Source organism: Vidua chalybeata, chromosome 6, assembly GCF_026979565.1.
Source record: "Vidua chalybeata isolate OUT-0048 chromosome 6, bVidCha1 merged haplotype, whole genome shotgun sequence".
Taxonomy (NCBI): Eukaryota; Metazoa; Chordata; class Aves; order Passeriformes; family Viduidae; genus Vidua; species Vidua chalybeata.
Window position 1 is genome coordinate 26,987,945 of NC_071535.1, and position 17,059 is coordinate 27,005,003.

The 17,059-nt window shown below is 39.2% G+C and overlaps 1 long non-coding RNA gene across 1 annotated transcript; it reads right to left on the reverse strand.

Annotated features, from left to right (window-relative positions):
* Positions 1 to 12,682: 12,682 nt before the first annotated feature.
* LOC128789221 (uncharacterized) lies at positions 12,683 to 17,045 on the reverse strand. Its single transcript, XR_008431352.1, has 3 exons — positions 16,863 to 17,045; positions 16,509 to 16,769; positions 12,683 to 13,255 (listed from the first exon to the last, which is right to left on the reverse strand). It is a non-coding gene; the product is annotated as an uncharacterized LOC128789221 (long non-coding RNA).
* Between the last annotated feature and the right edge of the window lie 14 nt (positions 17,046 to 17,059).

A 17,059-nucleotide genomic window follows, 5' to 3' on the forward strand; every position in this document is an offset into this window, starting at 1 on the left:
GTTTTAATTCCACTTGTCCTTTTTAGGCATTGCTTGACATGCAAGCTCCCATGTTTCGCCAAGCAAAAAGAGCCAAACATATGTTTAGCCATAAACCAGAGCCCCACTTTCAGCACTCCTCCTTCCTGTGTCTCTTGTGTCCTTTCTGATTGTTTTTTCATGCCATTTCTTTACAAGAACCAATACTTTTTTTCCAGTTAATTGTCTTTGCGATGAAGCATGTGGCCTGCATGCATGTTTACTTTGTATGTTTCCACTGTTTATACAAGAAGTTTAATGGGTTTGTGTGACAAAAGATCCTGTCTATGTCTAACCTCAATTGCATATATACACGTATGAGTACATCATGGAATGTACTATTTAAGTGCTATGCAAAAATTATTTGCAGACAACTTTCTGTTGACTGCAACAAACCAGAATTGATCAAAACTGTGCAAAAGCATATCACAGCTGGGATGTGGTGGATTCTCACTGGATACAAGTCTGTAGCACTGCAGCTGAAATACCAGCTTTTCTGTTAGTATTGCTTAGACTAGAATAAGTCTGAGACTGACATGGTATGTTCCAAGGTGCAGAAGTCACCTTCAGGTGACTGACAGAGATATCAGTCCAGTGATACACATATTGCCATAAAATAGGATTATCAAATGCATAGGAAGCATAGCAGATTTTTCTATTAATGGATGTCAGTTACTAATTGAAATTTCCAAAGAGATTTTTTCCCCTCAAGACTGCTGTAGCAGTATCAAAGTGAATTGTTGCAATTGCAGGAGTGGTGGAGGGATCTAGGATCATTTGCTGGTATATCAGAAGTGACAGTAATGCTCCTTAATAGGGAATCAGGTGGAAAATTCAGCAGCAGTTCAATATAGCTTTGATTTTAATACAGTGGGATGTATCTGTGACAATAACAACATATGAGGGGTCACTGTGACAGTCTCCTCTAAAGCTTTATCCCTAGTGAACACTAGCTATATATGCTTTGTTTTCAGGTTCCTGAAATATAATTCTCTTATCAGTAGACAGTAAGTCAGAAACAGTTTCCAAGAAAAACGTGGTGTTTCTTGACCAGTACTAGTCTACTAATAAACCACTTGTGCTTCCTGCCAGTGAAAAACCTAGCCAGTGATACTTCAGACTAGGCAAGAAAGCAAGGGGGGAAAACCTTAGACAATTAACACTTTGTTGAGGAAGAACATACAGCAAGGTGGATTACTTGTCTGCTTCTCTGCACCGTGGTGTCAAAAACCACTAGAAGAGTCATTCCATTCTGTCTTCAAAGTAGCATTGCTTAGCCAGCCCTGATCCTGTGGGTGTTCCTAGATACTGCTTTTTACATATGAGAACCTCTAATCCTAAAAACTGGCTAATAAACTGACTTTTCTGCAGCCGAGTGTCAAAGGGAGAGCTCAGATTTGTCCATGGCACTCAAGCAGGAGCAACCCTGGAGCTGTTGCTGTAGATGACATTTCACAGAGGATTCCCATTCAATTAGCTGAAGTATGTAGCAAGCAGTTCAAGCTGTTTAATGACAGTGGGCTATAGATTCAAAGACATAAAAATTAAAAAGCATATTTGGCCACACATGGCATGCTCTACCTGCCTCATATTTAAAGTAATGAATATTGAAAGTTGATTATGCAAAATGAAATAAGCCAGCTGCATTTGATACATGATGCTATCTGTGCAAGGAAACCCTAAAGATGTCAGTGCTACACCACCAACTTATCCAAAATGTGTGGTTCTTACTTTGATTTTGATATGCAGCTGTGGATTTTTGAAGCTTTTTTTTTTTTTCTTTCCTAAAATATTCTCTGGATTCTCTGGAGAATAAGTGGTTTATTGCATATAACAAAGAAAGGGGAAGTTACATCTAAATATAGCAAAAGTAGGGCTGAAGATATTGTCTGAGAAACAGGTCAGTGCAAAAGCAGGCTTCTGAAACCTCCTGCAGTATCCTGTGGTACGTTAACCCAAATTCACACTCTGCAGGCAAATACCTGTTTTGGTCTATGGTCCTATGTCACTTCCATACTCTTGTTTATCTGAAGTGCAAAATCTGATTCTACAAGGAGGAACGTGGCATCAAATCCCCTTCCTCTGTGCTTGCATTCCAACTGCTTAATGGTGGCACATTCAGGAGGAAACAAGTTGTGAGGATGAGGAGCAGCCAGAGCAGAGCCTGCTGTCTGTGTGCACATTAGTGCCTGTGCCAGTTTGCCTACTTATTGCACAGAAAAACTGTGTATATAAAGAGGTTTGCAGATGAAGAAAATCTGTAAAAGTTGCTGGTAAGGAGCTAAATTTATTAATGACAAAAATTGATAAAGTCCCATTCTAAGCTACAGCTTTATAATCTGCAATTGTGTACCCTAAAAAAAGCATTTTTTTAACTACTGTTAATATTAATGTATTGACATTTATGTGAACTATCTCACTGCCAGTACAGAATTACTGAGAATCCCTGTTGATACTAGTGGGAACTTTTTTCTTATTATAACCTTCTCTAGGGACGATTTTGTTTATGGTTTTTTTGTAAGCATTTTTTTTCTTCCCACTGCATCAGCTCTCTGTGTTCTTTTCCATGAAAAAAGAAGGTTTTGTATGAGACACATTTTCAGTGGAAGTATGAAGAAAGGCCTCAGGGATTCTGGAAACAATTTTGATTTATATCTAAAAATAGTAATATTATGCAATTTGAAAATACAACCTATCATTATGAAGGCAAATGGTCTTAACCTCATCTTCCCTCATGTAAAATTCATGTCAAACACTAAGAAAAAAATTGTCACAGATGTACGCATGTTTTATGGGAACTACAAGGACAACTGGTTCAAGCTGCTGCCACCAAATTAACCTGAAATTCAGTTAGGGGAATAAAATCATTTGCTTTTAAGAAAAAATCAGGTACTTCTTCAACTGTATTTATTAAATAATCAAGGATGGGATGAAGAGGGGAAATAGAAGAAGGCAATACAAGTGAATATATTTTCCCCTCCAATATGAGGCACAAGGCAAGCTGGTATTCAGCTGCCAGGCCACATAATGTGGCCAGGGGGAGGGTGGGAGGGTAGATGGGCTTATTTTTAGTCCATTCCTCCTAGTTCCCTTTTGAAACCAACAAATCTGGTTATAATTTATTTTCATAGATTGAGAATTCTTAACCTGGTTGGAGGGAGAGTCTCAAGAATGAGTGGTCTTGAGTTGGAGCCACAACCACTTGGAGCGTAGCTCTAGGCACCCTCTACACACCATACAGTGAATGTAGATACATGCAGACCCTTGGGGCTGAAAGTCATGCAGTCTTCTATCCTGATTGTCCCACAGAGTTTCCTGTCCCCTTCTAGGTACAGGGAGGAGACAGTCAGTGGGCATGGTGTGAACCACCAAAGCAGTTTTCTCTGTGTGAGGGCAGCTGCACCTGGGGAAGCTATGAGTGAATTTTTGCTGAATTTCAGTTTCCTACCTTTCCAATAGGTTTCTGTGGCCACCTGCTCCTCACACAGGCACCTGTTCTGGGATGCCACTGGTCCATGCAGCTACAGCTGCTCAGGAGCACTGAGCTCTGTGTGTGTATGTGTGCATTGCTCAGTCACTGATGGTGGCCCAGATCTGTGCTGAGACTGTTGCTAGTCAAGTACTACCAGACTTTGTGGAAAAATTCAAATGATAATGGAAGTGAGCTGCTCTTCACATTGGTCTGGGCCATAATGTAAGCATGTCCCTCCATGAGATCCTTCAGAGCAGCAGTTGCTGAAGCCTGTCAACACACATGTATTTATCCACACAATGTCCTGCTCTTTCTCTGCACTTCCAACAACATCCAGAACCATGAACTGCAATGATTTAGGATAAGCAGAAGTCATTCCTAAAGACTTCTGGAGATTTTCCTGGCCAATACAGAAGAGAAATTGCTGTTGAATGTACTGGTTCTAGAGCAGAGAGACTGCAGCAGCAGTTACTGCCTGTGGAAACCAGCTGTTCCAGGCTGTGGTACATCTTGGCTGGATCAACTTTACATTTGGTGGCCAGAATTTGAAACTATATTTGTCACTGGCTTGTTCTGGACGTTACCTAAAGGAATGGCTTTCAATGCCATAATTTCCTCCTTCAGGAGGCAATGAATATATTAACAATCGGGGGTTCTCTCCTGACCCTCTAGGTTTGTGAAGCTGTACCTAGGAATTCCCCCAAAACAACTGAATTTTTTTTTTAACTTGTTTTGTTTTGTTTTTTGTAGCTGTGTATTTCTAGTAAGTGGAAGGACTTAGGCAGATATGCAAGTATCTAAAGTCCAGTTCCTCTTCTTGCTAACATCCCATAACTAGAAGTGTGTGCAACTTGCTGTTAGAGTTCATTTCTGGTTGTGTTCCTTATGTTCAGGTAGCCAACACCCAGCCATGACTTGCTGAGTGACCTCTGCTGGGTACAGGTGCTAGAGGGCAACATGCTCCAGTGAACCAGCAGAGATGGTTGTGGACATGGGGCAGCTCAGAGGAAAAAGTAGCAGGAAAGGAGCAAATGCAAAGGCTGCTGAGGAAGCAACAACATTCTAGGGAGACTTTTCAAATCAAACAAATGCTGAAGGATTAGGACAGGGCAGAAATGAAGGAATGGGGAAGCAGAACAAGAGACACAGGCCAGGGTAGTAAAAGAAGGAAGAGAAAATAATAATTAAATCAGTCACCTTGTTGATTCATTGCTTCAAAACAGCCTGTGTGAAATATCATAACTTAATAGTTGATTAGAATCCTAAAGAATATTTTAGAAATTAAACTGCTCTGATTTGTAAAGTTCACACAATTTTCTATTACATGAGATTTTCTTGTTCTATTTTGTACTGCCTATTATTTAGGAAGAAACTGGCAACCACCCATGTAAATCAAAGTGAAACACTTAGTAGCAGCAGCACAGGATGAGACAAGTTAACAACATTACTTTAAAAAGTAACACAGTTACTTGCGTACAATGCTCTCTACCTGTTACTAAAACATACAAAGCTGCCACAACAGGATCACATTCTGTACAGTCTCCAAGTAAAGCATGAAAACAGCTGCTGCAATGATGGAAACTTCATCAGAAAGCACTCCTTTTTACACACACACAGAAGGAAAATTTTATATATTATGCAAAGTAGGAGGACAAGTTAGCAATGATGTAACTTATCAACTGCAAGAGCAGCCACATGCCCTGGTTTCCATTGCCTTTTCAGTGATGGTTGCAACACCTGTGTGTACATGCTTTGCATGTTTACATCTCCAGATTTTGAAATTGCTTGTAAGGAGTGAATTGAATGGCAAAATTCTCACCACTTTTCTTAGATTAGGATTTTGACCTAAATGGGTGGGTAGCCTTTGGAAAAGACCATTCCTTGGTGGGTGTTCAGAGGCCAGAGGAAAGGCAGAGTTGGGAAGTGTCACTGTTCAGTGGCAGAAGAGTTTTTCTAGGGCGGGTAGATGGGACCAGAGTGCACTTACTGGTTCCTGGTTACTGTCATCCCAGGGAACTGCCAGCTGCCTGTAATTGCTGGCAACAGCTCAGTCCCTTCAGGGCAGGGAAGAAAGAATAAATACCTTCAGCCCTTAATTATAGCTTGTTCTTACTCCCCAGTTAAGAAGAAATGGAAGCTGCTGATAACACAGTCTGCACAAAGTAGGCCTGAGTTGGGAACTGATTTTTAAATATCAGTACAAGTAAATGTGCTTCTTGTTCTTTTGGGGAGAGAGAGGCACTGGAAACAAATCATGGAGGTGCCAGAAAAAAACATTCTGTGAAGAGTGAATATTGCTGTGCCCCTGTTTATGCCTCCCCATCCCAAACCCACAAAAGAGGGTCCAGTTACTGGGGCCACATGCACCACTGTCATGCAAATCAGATTCTGGCTGTGCAGGTTCTCTGGTTAAGAAGTCCTAATAGCAGCTGGTAGCAAATGCTGTCTAGAACTCAGAGCTTCTGAATTTCTTCACAGCTACAGCAAGGCCAATAAATTTGCTTTGATAACAGAGTTGTTCCTTGGCAAAATAATGTTTGTGGAGCAGTCAAGGTCTTACACTTTTCCCATTTTGAAATCCAAGATTATCCTGTGTCTTAGCTGAACTGTCAGTTGGCTCCTATTCTACTAACTAGACCACTAAAACTGGTGAATAAGTTCTCAGTAATTAACATTGTACCAAGGTAAACATTGTACCAAGTAAGACAGAATCCTGAAAACAAAATAATCCCAGGAAAGCTCAAAAAATTTAATAACAATTTGATATTATTTGTAAACTTGAGAAAATTGACTGTTTATCACTACATGGTAAAATGTTTATATAAGGTAAGCGTAGGGAAGCTTTTTTCCCTGGTTTGTTTCTGGTCTAAAATCACATTACTCCATTTCTTCAAAGTAGATTAGACTCAAAACCAGATGGGATACATTCATGAAAGGGTGGTAATGAGATTTATTTCTTCTTTTTAATTTTAGTATCTGATCAGTCACTGTAATTTTTTGGTTTTCAAGCTGGAGTTTGTAGAACTGTTTAAGTATTGAAACATACAAAAATGTGTTAGCCATTTTTTTTCCTGTAGGTCCACCATTTACTGTTTTCTTCAGACATCTTCTGGTGTGATCTGAACTTGGATGTAAGGCTGAGCTTAAGGTTATCCTACAAAGAACATTTTGATTCCATGGCTCTGAAAGCAACACTTAAGCACAATTTAAATAAGAGCCAAATGTTTTGATAGCAAAATCTTGATTTTAAATACTGGAATTTCCTGGAATTTGAAGTAATTTTGCATGTAAAGTTTAGTTTGGAGTGAAAATGGGAGAAAGAAAGGAAACAAGACTGAAGACTGTCAAGGAAAATTTTGAATTTACTGCAAAATGGATTTAGACGTGGCATAATTTCTGGGGAGAAAAAAAAGGAGGCCACTTTTCAGAAGTGGTATTGAATGGTTTAGAGGTTTTTTGAGAAGTGTTTGCACTTGCACTTGCCTATCAGACCCAGCCTTGCTGCCCCCATCACCTAAATGAAGGTACTGTGTGAGCTGCCTAAAGGGGATCCTGCTGGGAGAGGAGGGAAAGCAGGAGCAGAGGACAAGTGAACTGGGAGTGTCTGCAAGGTGCAGGGGGCACTCCCAGCTCCCTGCTATCTGTTCTACTTGATCTTAGTAGGAGAAGTTTATGTGTAGGCTATGTCTGTCATCTGAAGGATGAGGTGGGAGAGGCCTGTTTGAAAGATGGAAAACACAATGAACCATTTTTTCCCTGTAAGCTGTAATTTTGGAAATTTATTTAAGGCACTCTGGAGACCAAAATGTGTTTCCTTAAAAGTCCTTTAACCTTCTGTGAAAACTGCACCAAACAGAGAGTTGGTGTTAGTAGTATGGGACAGGGGAGAGAAGGGAAGCTCTTTCAAAGGAATGCTGGGACAGGTGTTGCTACAGTCCCAGAAATGCTCTACATCTGACATAAAAGGCCCTGAGGAACAAAATATTTTACCAATCAGGTTTAGTCTTAAATTGATGGGGGCAGATAGCTCTACCAATAGAGGCTATCTGAAAGGAAACCAAGCAGCGTCACTGTGAAGTGATACTGAAACTGTCATTTCTATTGAAATAATTTATACTAATGAAATTAATTCTAGTATTTAAAATGTCAGTCTTATTTATAACTAAGGCCATAAGAAAGAGAATCCTTCTCTGATGCAACTGCATATTTCAGATCAGTAGTACAAGATAGATTAGTTTTGCATTATTTTTTATCCTGCTATTCTATGTTTTTTATAAACCACAACTTGTACTGGTAGGACTACCCTTTAATATTAATTATTATGCTTGCTTTTAGTTCTCATGCGTGATTTGTGCTTACTCTTGACAGCATAAAGCATCACTGAGCTAAGCCAAGAAGTGTCAGCATACACCAGCACTGTGTTGGCTCCTGGCAGTCCAAAAGCTGATTAATTTGGCTACAGAAGCAGAGTGGGGAGGGAAACAAGCCTGGAGCTAATGCAGAGTCAGCACCACCACATTAATGACATACTGACCGAGGGTGCCATTTTCTCTTTTTTTAAGCTTAATATGTAATGTACCTCATGGTACAATTCAAATGAGCTACCTTTTCATTAAAAACAATGAATGCAGATGTGTGGTAATGGTGGTGGTGTTTTAAAATCTTCCTATTTTGGAATGTCCCTACTATGTCCCTTGTCAACTATGATTTACAGAATACAGCTGATAATGACACAAACTCTCTCTACCTTTCAAATTCTGCTGCACAACTAAAGCAGCCATCTGGGATGTCTAAAACTGCTGTGTCAGAGCACAACATCACCTTAGGTGCAGTTAGGTACAGGTTAATACTGGAAGGCAGTAAGGACTCAGATATTTAGCTTATAGGAGACACAAAACTGCATCATTTTACAGCTGAGAATGGTTTGATGGTGGCATCTTCTAACCATTTTAGGAGACACCAGCGTATCAGTATCTACCACAACTGTTTACCAAGGTACAGAAGAAAAGCAGATGGCCCTACAATCTTGAAGTCTTCATTATCTTTATTATCTTTATTATTTAAAACAGGATATTCTGTTGCTACAGCATAGTTCTGCTAAAGTATACATGAGGCACCAGACACTGAACACAAAGATCTCATCTTTCTTGCCTAACACCATGGGAGGAAGTCTCTGAAATGTGCGTTTGGGTTAATTTCTGCCCACATTTACATGCACAAGCACCTACTGGTTGAATTTTATACATTGGTGGGGTACAATATTGTTATGGAGGGCACAATTTATCTCCAAATGTCAGTCTTAAGCCTGCTTCCTAAGGTTACCCGCTTCAGATAACTTGCAAGTATATTTGCATATAACTTCTGTGGCCAGTAATGAATTGTTTTTGTCAAAACATTGCTTACTGCTTTCCTATTAAAGTACAAGTAATGCTAACCATTGGGCAACCTTACCGGCCCTGCCTGTGAGATGGGGCTGGATTCTAGCTTTGGTTTTTTGTCTAAGTTTCCCAATGAGGAAAGAACCCCTGAGTTGATATGAAATAGAGAAGGCCAGCTCCTTTCCAGCTGTGTGCTCCCTTTCATTCCAGTGCTGAGACAGAATCCTTTCCTCTAGGTGCATGTTCCTTGTCTGTGGGTCACCCCTTGGCCAGGAAGTGCAGGCTAGCTTGGAGCCATGATCCATACAGAAGTGCAAATGCAGAGCAGCTCCTGGTTTCCTCTTGGCTTTCTTTGCACAACCAATAGAGTTAGCTCAATAGAGTTGGGAGACCACTAATATGTAGACATTGGAGTTAAACTACTGAGCATCTTATCAGCATGGACTGCGTTACTCTCTGATCTGCTTTGTAGCCTTTGTCTGAATTTTCTGTTTACTGTTAATTCTGAGGTGAAGATGTCTTTTATTTCATATGTACAGTGAGGCCTGAATCTTCATTGGGGCCTGACAATATTTAAAATGTCTGTCAGTGACGCTGGTCCTCCACTGTGAAACTCTTGGGAATCATTAGCAAAAGATTCAGCAGCCCCAGGCTATTCCTTCTATCATCAGGGCCAGAGTAGGAACTGGGACATAGAATAGTTTTTGTATGTGAAATGTTACTGCAAAAATGGCATAGACAAATGTTTCTCCCCCAAAATAACTGCTGACGTTGTCAGTGCAGCACACCACTTACTTTGAGAACATGTTGTAAGCAGATAACATTTCTCTATCAAAATAACTGTCCTATAAATGCTCCCTATAAATTAGCTTGCAAGAGGCAATCTCAATGGTGCTTCTCACTGAAATACAAGCTAAAGATCTATCAGGTCTTTGTACTCTCTTGATCTGCAGCTTGCTGCTTCCTAAATAAACAGAAGAGAACTGCCACTAGATCTGGGTCTGGGTCTTACCTTAAAAAGTCAAACCAGCTAAGAACCTTGTACAAAACTTTAAATTTCTGTAGACTCAGTTTAGCTAAACTCCTATAATCAGTGCTAGTGTTTGAGCCCAATTGCATGCTGGCCCAAACTGGTGAGGCCTTACTGACATCTGTAGAATGGCATTTCTTTACAAAGATAATCTGGCCTGTTGATCTAAAGGCTGGCTCTGTATGAAAAAATGGGTAGAGTACATTCTTGCTTTGATGCAGACTGACACACAATATTTAATCATCTTAAGAAGTTACCTCTGTCCACTGAGACCAGTGTTTACACAGAAATTTTACAGACAGCAAAGCCCCAAAGAGCTAATGTTTTACAGTACAAAAATATAACCTTAAACACAGAACTGTTAGGAAAAGCACATGCAGGATGCTTGGATAAGAAAATAATTATTGTGTCTTACTGTATATAACTAAGAATCAATGTAAGGAGAATGCTGATATTAAAAGCTTAGCTGCAGCAACTTGGGCTGGAATTGGACTGGAACTACTTTACAGCTGACTTAATTTTTTGAGGTATTGGTACTAGGGGCACAGAAACTGACATATAAAATCCTGTGCACTAGTGGAAGTAATCTGTAACCTGTTCATGGATATTGAATTTTACCAGCATAAGTCAATGGGTCCAAAATGGGTAAAATGTGGGTACAAAAAGAGAAATGGGTATGAATTGTTTATCCTGTGCTACTCACTTACTCATCAGGCATATCTCTGAACTCCTAAGGACGTAAAGCACAGGTGATGAAACTTTAAAAAACACGCCAATAACCATGCCTTAAAAAACAAAGCAACTTGTAGGTTTCCTTATGTTTCTGTTCAATAGTTAACTGAAAGCTCTTAGGGAAATGATCTGATAATTATACCAATTTTCTTCCATGTCTACTTATTCTCCTACAAAAATGCAGCTCTATCACAAAGCTATCTACTGTCAGATCAAAAAGATCTCCTTAATTGGCCTGGGTCACAGTTTGAAATGTAGTGATCAAAGATAGTGTTTGGAACCTTCATAACTATATATCCACATATTTTCTCCCACCAGAAGTGCTGTTTAATCCAGTACAGCCTAGTATAAAGACAACTGAGACATATGAATTTCTCATTCACAACCTGCTTCTTCTAAGATCTTTCCTAAACAGGAATGTGTCAAATTTTTTTTAATGTCCTTGTTGTGTTTCTCATCCTTTTCCTCACATTCAAAATAACAGAATGAATTTCAGGGCTTTGATCTTTAGGGGTTATTTCTGGTCTTTTAAAAATATTTCTGTTAAGGAAGCTTAAAAAAAAAATCAACAAAAGGAAAACAAAAACTAAGACTATAGGAGGAATCCCCACATCATCATTTACTGTATTCACTAGCAATGGGCAGAGAATGAAAATCAGCCCTGTTGATATGAAAAGTCCTTCATCTCTGCTCATCTCTCAGTTCCCCATTTTCAGCCAGTTCTATTTAATACAGTTTGTAACCTGGGAGTAAGTTCAAAGATTACAGTAGAAGGCAAATCCCAGTACTTGCACAATGTGATCTTCATTTATTAACAAAAATTAATGAAGAGAAAACTTGGTACACAGTTTATTGCCTGTAATATATTCCTTAAGGAATGTGCATTCTTTCCTTGCAGAAGTATAGACTTGAAGATCTGCAGAAACCTGGTTTTACATCGCTGGAACAATTCTAAACAAAGTATAGATTTAACTTTTGAATGGCATACAAATCAAACAAATACTTTCATACAAATCCAACAGTCCAAGCTCAATTGAGATTGCAGAGTGCTAACTTTCTGATCAAACCATCGGTGAAGTATACTACTTTCCCATTTTCCCTAAATGTCATCACTGGGGCAAGGAAGTTTTCCTGTTTACAGTAGTAAATGATAAAATTTTCTTCTTGTCTGACTCATGTGCCCCAGGACAGTGCTATTATTGCACTTTGCCATGTTCTACCCCTCTATTCTAATTATTTTTCCTGGTTTGAGTGAATGATGTAGCTTTTTCAGTCAGCAACTAATCTAGAAATTCAGATTTAGAAGCTTGAGGCTGTTTCTTCTTTTTGCATGACAAGGCATTCAATGGTGGTGAATAGGGCATAATTTCATGACAAGAATAGTAAAAGGCATTTGTAAGCTTTTAAATACATAAAACTTACAATCTTTTCAATAAAACTCTAAGATTGATTTTTTTAATCCCAGAATATAGAAAAATCATTTTGTGATAAAGACACTTTCTTCTTATTGTAAGTCTTCTTGTCAACAAATGTAATTCAAATTAATTCATAATACTTCATTGAAGTTTTGGGAGACACATCAAATGCTTGATAGGATTACATGTGTTTTATTCCTGTAACAAAAGAGTAGAACTATGAGGAACAAATACCAAATCTTAATTAACCTTCTGATTCAGAAAGTCATAACATAGCCTGTGCCATTAAAACAGTAAGAAGTCCTGTGATCTGAGTCACTGATCTTTCCTTGCACTTGTCTTGGATCAGGATTTATTGCTATTGCCCATGGTACTAGTGGACAGGGTAGAGCTAGCAGCCTGAAATAGAGAACTCTTGCCTAAGTTCTATCTCACTTTCCCCTTGGCAGTTGGAGGTACAAAGTGCGTGAGTAAGGGCAACTTAATTTCTATTTTCTGTCCAAAGTAGCGATATAACTGAAGCTAAACTGAGGTAGAAACTAGTTAACTGATACAAAGTTTGCTTATTTCTCTCTCTTCAGCCTGGAACAGCAAGAAAGTAAATTTGAAATAAAAAGCATTCCACAAACAAAAAAACTCCACATAAGTGAGTTTACTTAGGAAAAACCACTTTAATGCTTATGATTTTGAGCAATAATTTCAGACAGAAGAAAAAATAATTTCAGAGTATTTGCAGATTTCTGAAAAACATGCTCTTCCCTAGTCAGCTCTGAGGGTAGCTGACTGAGGAAGCAGCTTCCAGGAAGATGAGCCTCTGCTGAGGAGGAGCCCCACAAGCTGAGCAATGACTCAGCGCGTACCTCAGTAAACACCAGCATGTCCCTCGCATATTTATCACGTCAGGTCACTCGTGCGCTCACCACATGGACGCGCAATTGCAAGGGTTGGCCTCCCGAGGAGGAAACCTCTCACCCAGCTCCTGCTGCGGGGTTGCGTCAGAGCCGCCTCGTAAACACACCTCGCCGGCCAGCAGCACGGGATTGCTGATCGCCAGGGCTGCCAGGGCTGGCACGCACTGCTGCGAAGTCAAGACGCTGACACTATGTTTGTGCTCCCCAGGCTTGTGCAACAGTGGAGTGGCTAAGAAAAGAATTGTGGTAACGTAGGAGGATTTAAATCCGAAAAGCCTTTCACAACTGCGTTTTATTTACTAAAAAAAAAAAAAAAAAAAAATCCATAAGAAAATCTTAACAATATACTTAAATAGCCACATTCTATAAAACTAAATCTTACTTGATATAGTAAGAAAGCTTCTGTAATATATGATCTCATTGCTTTGAAATGTGTAGTAAACATTTAGTAACTTTTTCTTTAGAAGTATAATATTCATCCAAAAAACAAAATGTATGGAATTATTAATCTTTTGGATTTGGAGGAGTAGGTACTTTCAGTGTTTTCAACTATATTATTGTGTGGGTGTCAGAGAAAAGAGTGTTAAAGTGGAAGAATAAATAATCCATAAATAACCTAACAGTTTTATTTCATGGGACACAGATCTGGTCTTCAGCATAAACTACTCCCTTAAATTGATGGAGGTGTTCAGGTTCTGCTTATATCATCTTCTGATCTATTTACTACAGAGGAATGATATTTTTGGAAACATCAACTTGGCACGTACACCAAAGTAGGCAGAAAGCTAACAAAACCAACAGTTATCCCGGTTTCTAGTTGCTGTATCAATTAAAAAAAAAAAAAAAAAAAAAAAAAAAAAAAAAGGAATCTCAGTCTTCTTGTTTTGTTTGAATTGTAGGTGTATTTCAGCTTGGTTATAGGTCAATTTTGTATTTTCTGTAACAAGAGCCCAATCATTCCAGTCTGAAGCTTTCAATCCTTACTATCACACAGTGACATTAAGAGTGACCATGACATTCCTTCTGCTATCAGCTAAAACCATATAGAAAACACCAGCCTGAATATAATATAAAAGCAGTAATAAATTATATTCTTCTTGGAGCTACAAGTGAAAAAAAACTTAGTTTTTTTCCCATTGTGAGAAGATTTTGCAGAATCCTAGCCAAGTGACTTCTTTTCAAAGATAATGAAATCCTTTTGAGAACACCTGCAATGTTGAGAAGCTGTCTCAAGTGGGGTGTCCTTTACAACACGTCTCAGAATCTCTCTGTGTCTGCAACCCAATCCCTGATCCTTGCTACCCTCGTGGCATATTTTACTGTTGTTCATGTGTCCCTGACATTATTCTAGTAATTGTGCTGACTTTCTCTTTTAAAGCCAGATTTTAATTTTCAGGTAAATACTCAGCAAAAATCATGGTAATTGCTCAATATAACTCTCTACAAAGATCAGTCTATGTTGACCCAATGTGGCCTAATTTCCAAAGGCATTGTCAGTCACTTACATGTGTGGTCTGCTCAAGTGTAGTCATAAATATATGGCATTTTTTAAGACTTAATATAGTAATATGCCTCAGCAACTCACAGTTCCATAAGTGCTAAGATATTTCTGACTCCAGCATTACTATCTCCTTATTTTGAAATGGAGGAGAAAGAGACACACGGTGATTAAGGGATTAGGCCAAGGTCATACACGAATTGCGTGCCAGCTAGTGTTAGCATTTGGGTAATTTTCTAACTGCATGAAAAATATGTACCTTGCACAAGCACGGGGAATGGGAGTTGTTTTTGTAAGTTTCACACAATGCTCAGTGTGTGAAAGCAATTTCTTCAAGCAGCTACGACAGTCCTTTACTTGTCACTTCAATGAATGCATCACTTGCCTTCCCCATCTGGCTGCACTAATCCACATAAAGTTCTCCTTCCTCAGAAGGCTTAGATCGGACACTAATGGAATGATGGACAGGGGCTGGAAACTTGGGGGTCAGAACAAACCTTTGCTGTGTGAAAACTCAAATGAATGTGAGTAATTCCATACAAATGCGATTCTGATGTCTTTCTCATCTGCTAAGTGCACTCTAACTTGCTAGTGATTTCCTTCTAAGTAAGTATTAAAGAACAGCCACTTTTGAAGAGGCAGTTCTAGTCTGGATTGGTGCTGTACACAGAGGAAGTCTGAAACTTCAGGGGTATCACTTACTGTGTACTGTGTATTTCAATGGAGTACTCTCTGACAAAGAGAGTGTAGAAAATAATTTGAATGCCCATCAGCACAGGAAGTGAAAAAAAGTATTAATCAGTCAATGAACATACATATATTGTAAGAAGTATATAATCAATGAAGCAGAAATTATCTCGTCAGCATTATTTTTCAGATTTGTTCTGGTGGGAAGAAATCGCATAACAAGGAACAAAAATCACTAGCTAACTCTTAAATATTGTATCAGAATAAAAAAAGATCCTGATTCCTGACTGAAGCTGTAATACATTATTCAATGTACTTCTTTGAGTAAAAATAATTGATATATGAAATTGGGCAATTCATGCAACATGGCATAGAAGTATTTATATTTTTCCTTTTAGAAATAACTATCTGAAAGATATTTCCAGTATTTAAGTTTTGTACTCCTGCTTAATAGTACTTTAAATCCATGATTCATATTCAAGTATAATATTTAAAATTTTGATTTTGTTCTAAATTTATCTGTATTTTTATATCCTCATATTGTCCACAAGTAACTATGTATCTGTCCAGACACCTGCCCAGAAACTGCATTCCATGTGAAAAGAGTGAAATGTTTGTTTGATTTCAATTTGATTTTCAATTTTTGGTCTTCTGAAGAAAATAATAATATTTCTTTATCTGAAACTTTTCTTCATTAAAAAAGCAAAGGCAACTGTTCTAGCATCATGCAACAGAGCAAGGTCACTTAGCAGATGCAGGTTTCAGAAGCCTGGCCTAATTCTGCTGCTTCTGCACTGGTGAAAAGTTAAAGAAGACCAAGTTTCTAAATTGAAAGAATGTAGACTCAGTCCTTCTACTGCCTTGTGTCCTTAACTTTAAGCATATCAGAAGTCCTCCTGACCTCTGAAGGACAAGCACAGGCAAAGGATACATATGTAAGTCTCGGCTGAGCTGGAACAAGTCGCAGTTAACAGAGATGTAATATGGTAAGACAGAAAGGCTAAGCTGCCTTAGAGATCAGAAACACAGACAAAAGAACTACTGTTCTTGTGTTCTGAATAAAACCTGCACCAATAAAAACAACACTTTCTAGACGTGCTGTTACAACACTGACCAATGAAAATGTTGGCATTCGGCAAGTTTTAACCAAGCATGACTGCTATTGCCTTTTTGTTCAGTGTGTAGTTTTAGCTTTCTAATTACAGGAAATGTCTATGATGTAGGTAGGAATGACATTCAAATGTACAATAATCTTATTTACTGTCCTTATATTAATAGGCTTAAATTCCTTTGCAAAACATGTCACACTACAGAGAATGAAATTATTTTGAAAATCCCTCATTTTAAATTTTTAGCAGTTTGCTTACTTTATTTTTTAATCATGTGCAAAGTAGTTGCACAGCATTTTGCAGCACGTATGGCAGTGGACCACTCTACTGCAAAAGGTGTTTCAAGCCACACGGCCCAGTTGCAGCACTTCAAACTCATTGCTCGGTAGCAGCAAACTAAAACCTTCGCTCTCTAAGACGCAGCACTGCGACACTCAAATCCGCTCACCAGATCCCTTTTCATGGAGGTGCTGGAGGGGGATCAAAGTGGTTCCGAGTGGCCCCTGGAAAGTATAAGCCCTGCCGTAAAGGTAAAGAATATTATATTGAAGTAAATAACCAGAATATGGCAAGAAATAAAATGACCTGTAAACTGTTAAAAAAGAAACCCACGCAGCAGGGGAAGGCCGCCTGAGCCGGGCAGGGCCCTTCGCCGGGCAGGCCGCACCTGGGGCTCTCCGGGCCCTCGCTTGCCGCTCCGCAGCGGCGGCGCGGGGCGGAGCGCGCCCGCGGGAGCGGCCCCTTCTCCGCGGAGGCTCCCGCAGCGCCCCCGGCGGCCGCTCGGCCTCCTCAGCTCCGCCCCGAGCGCC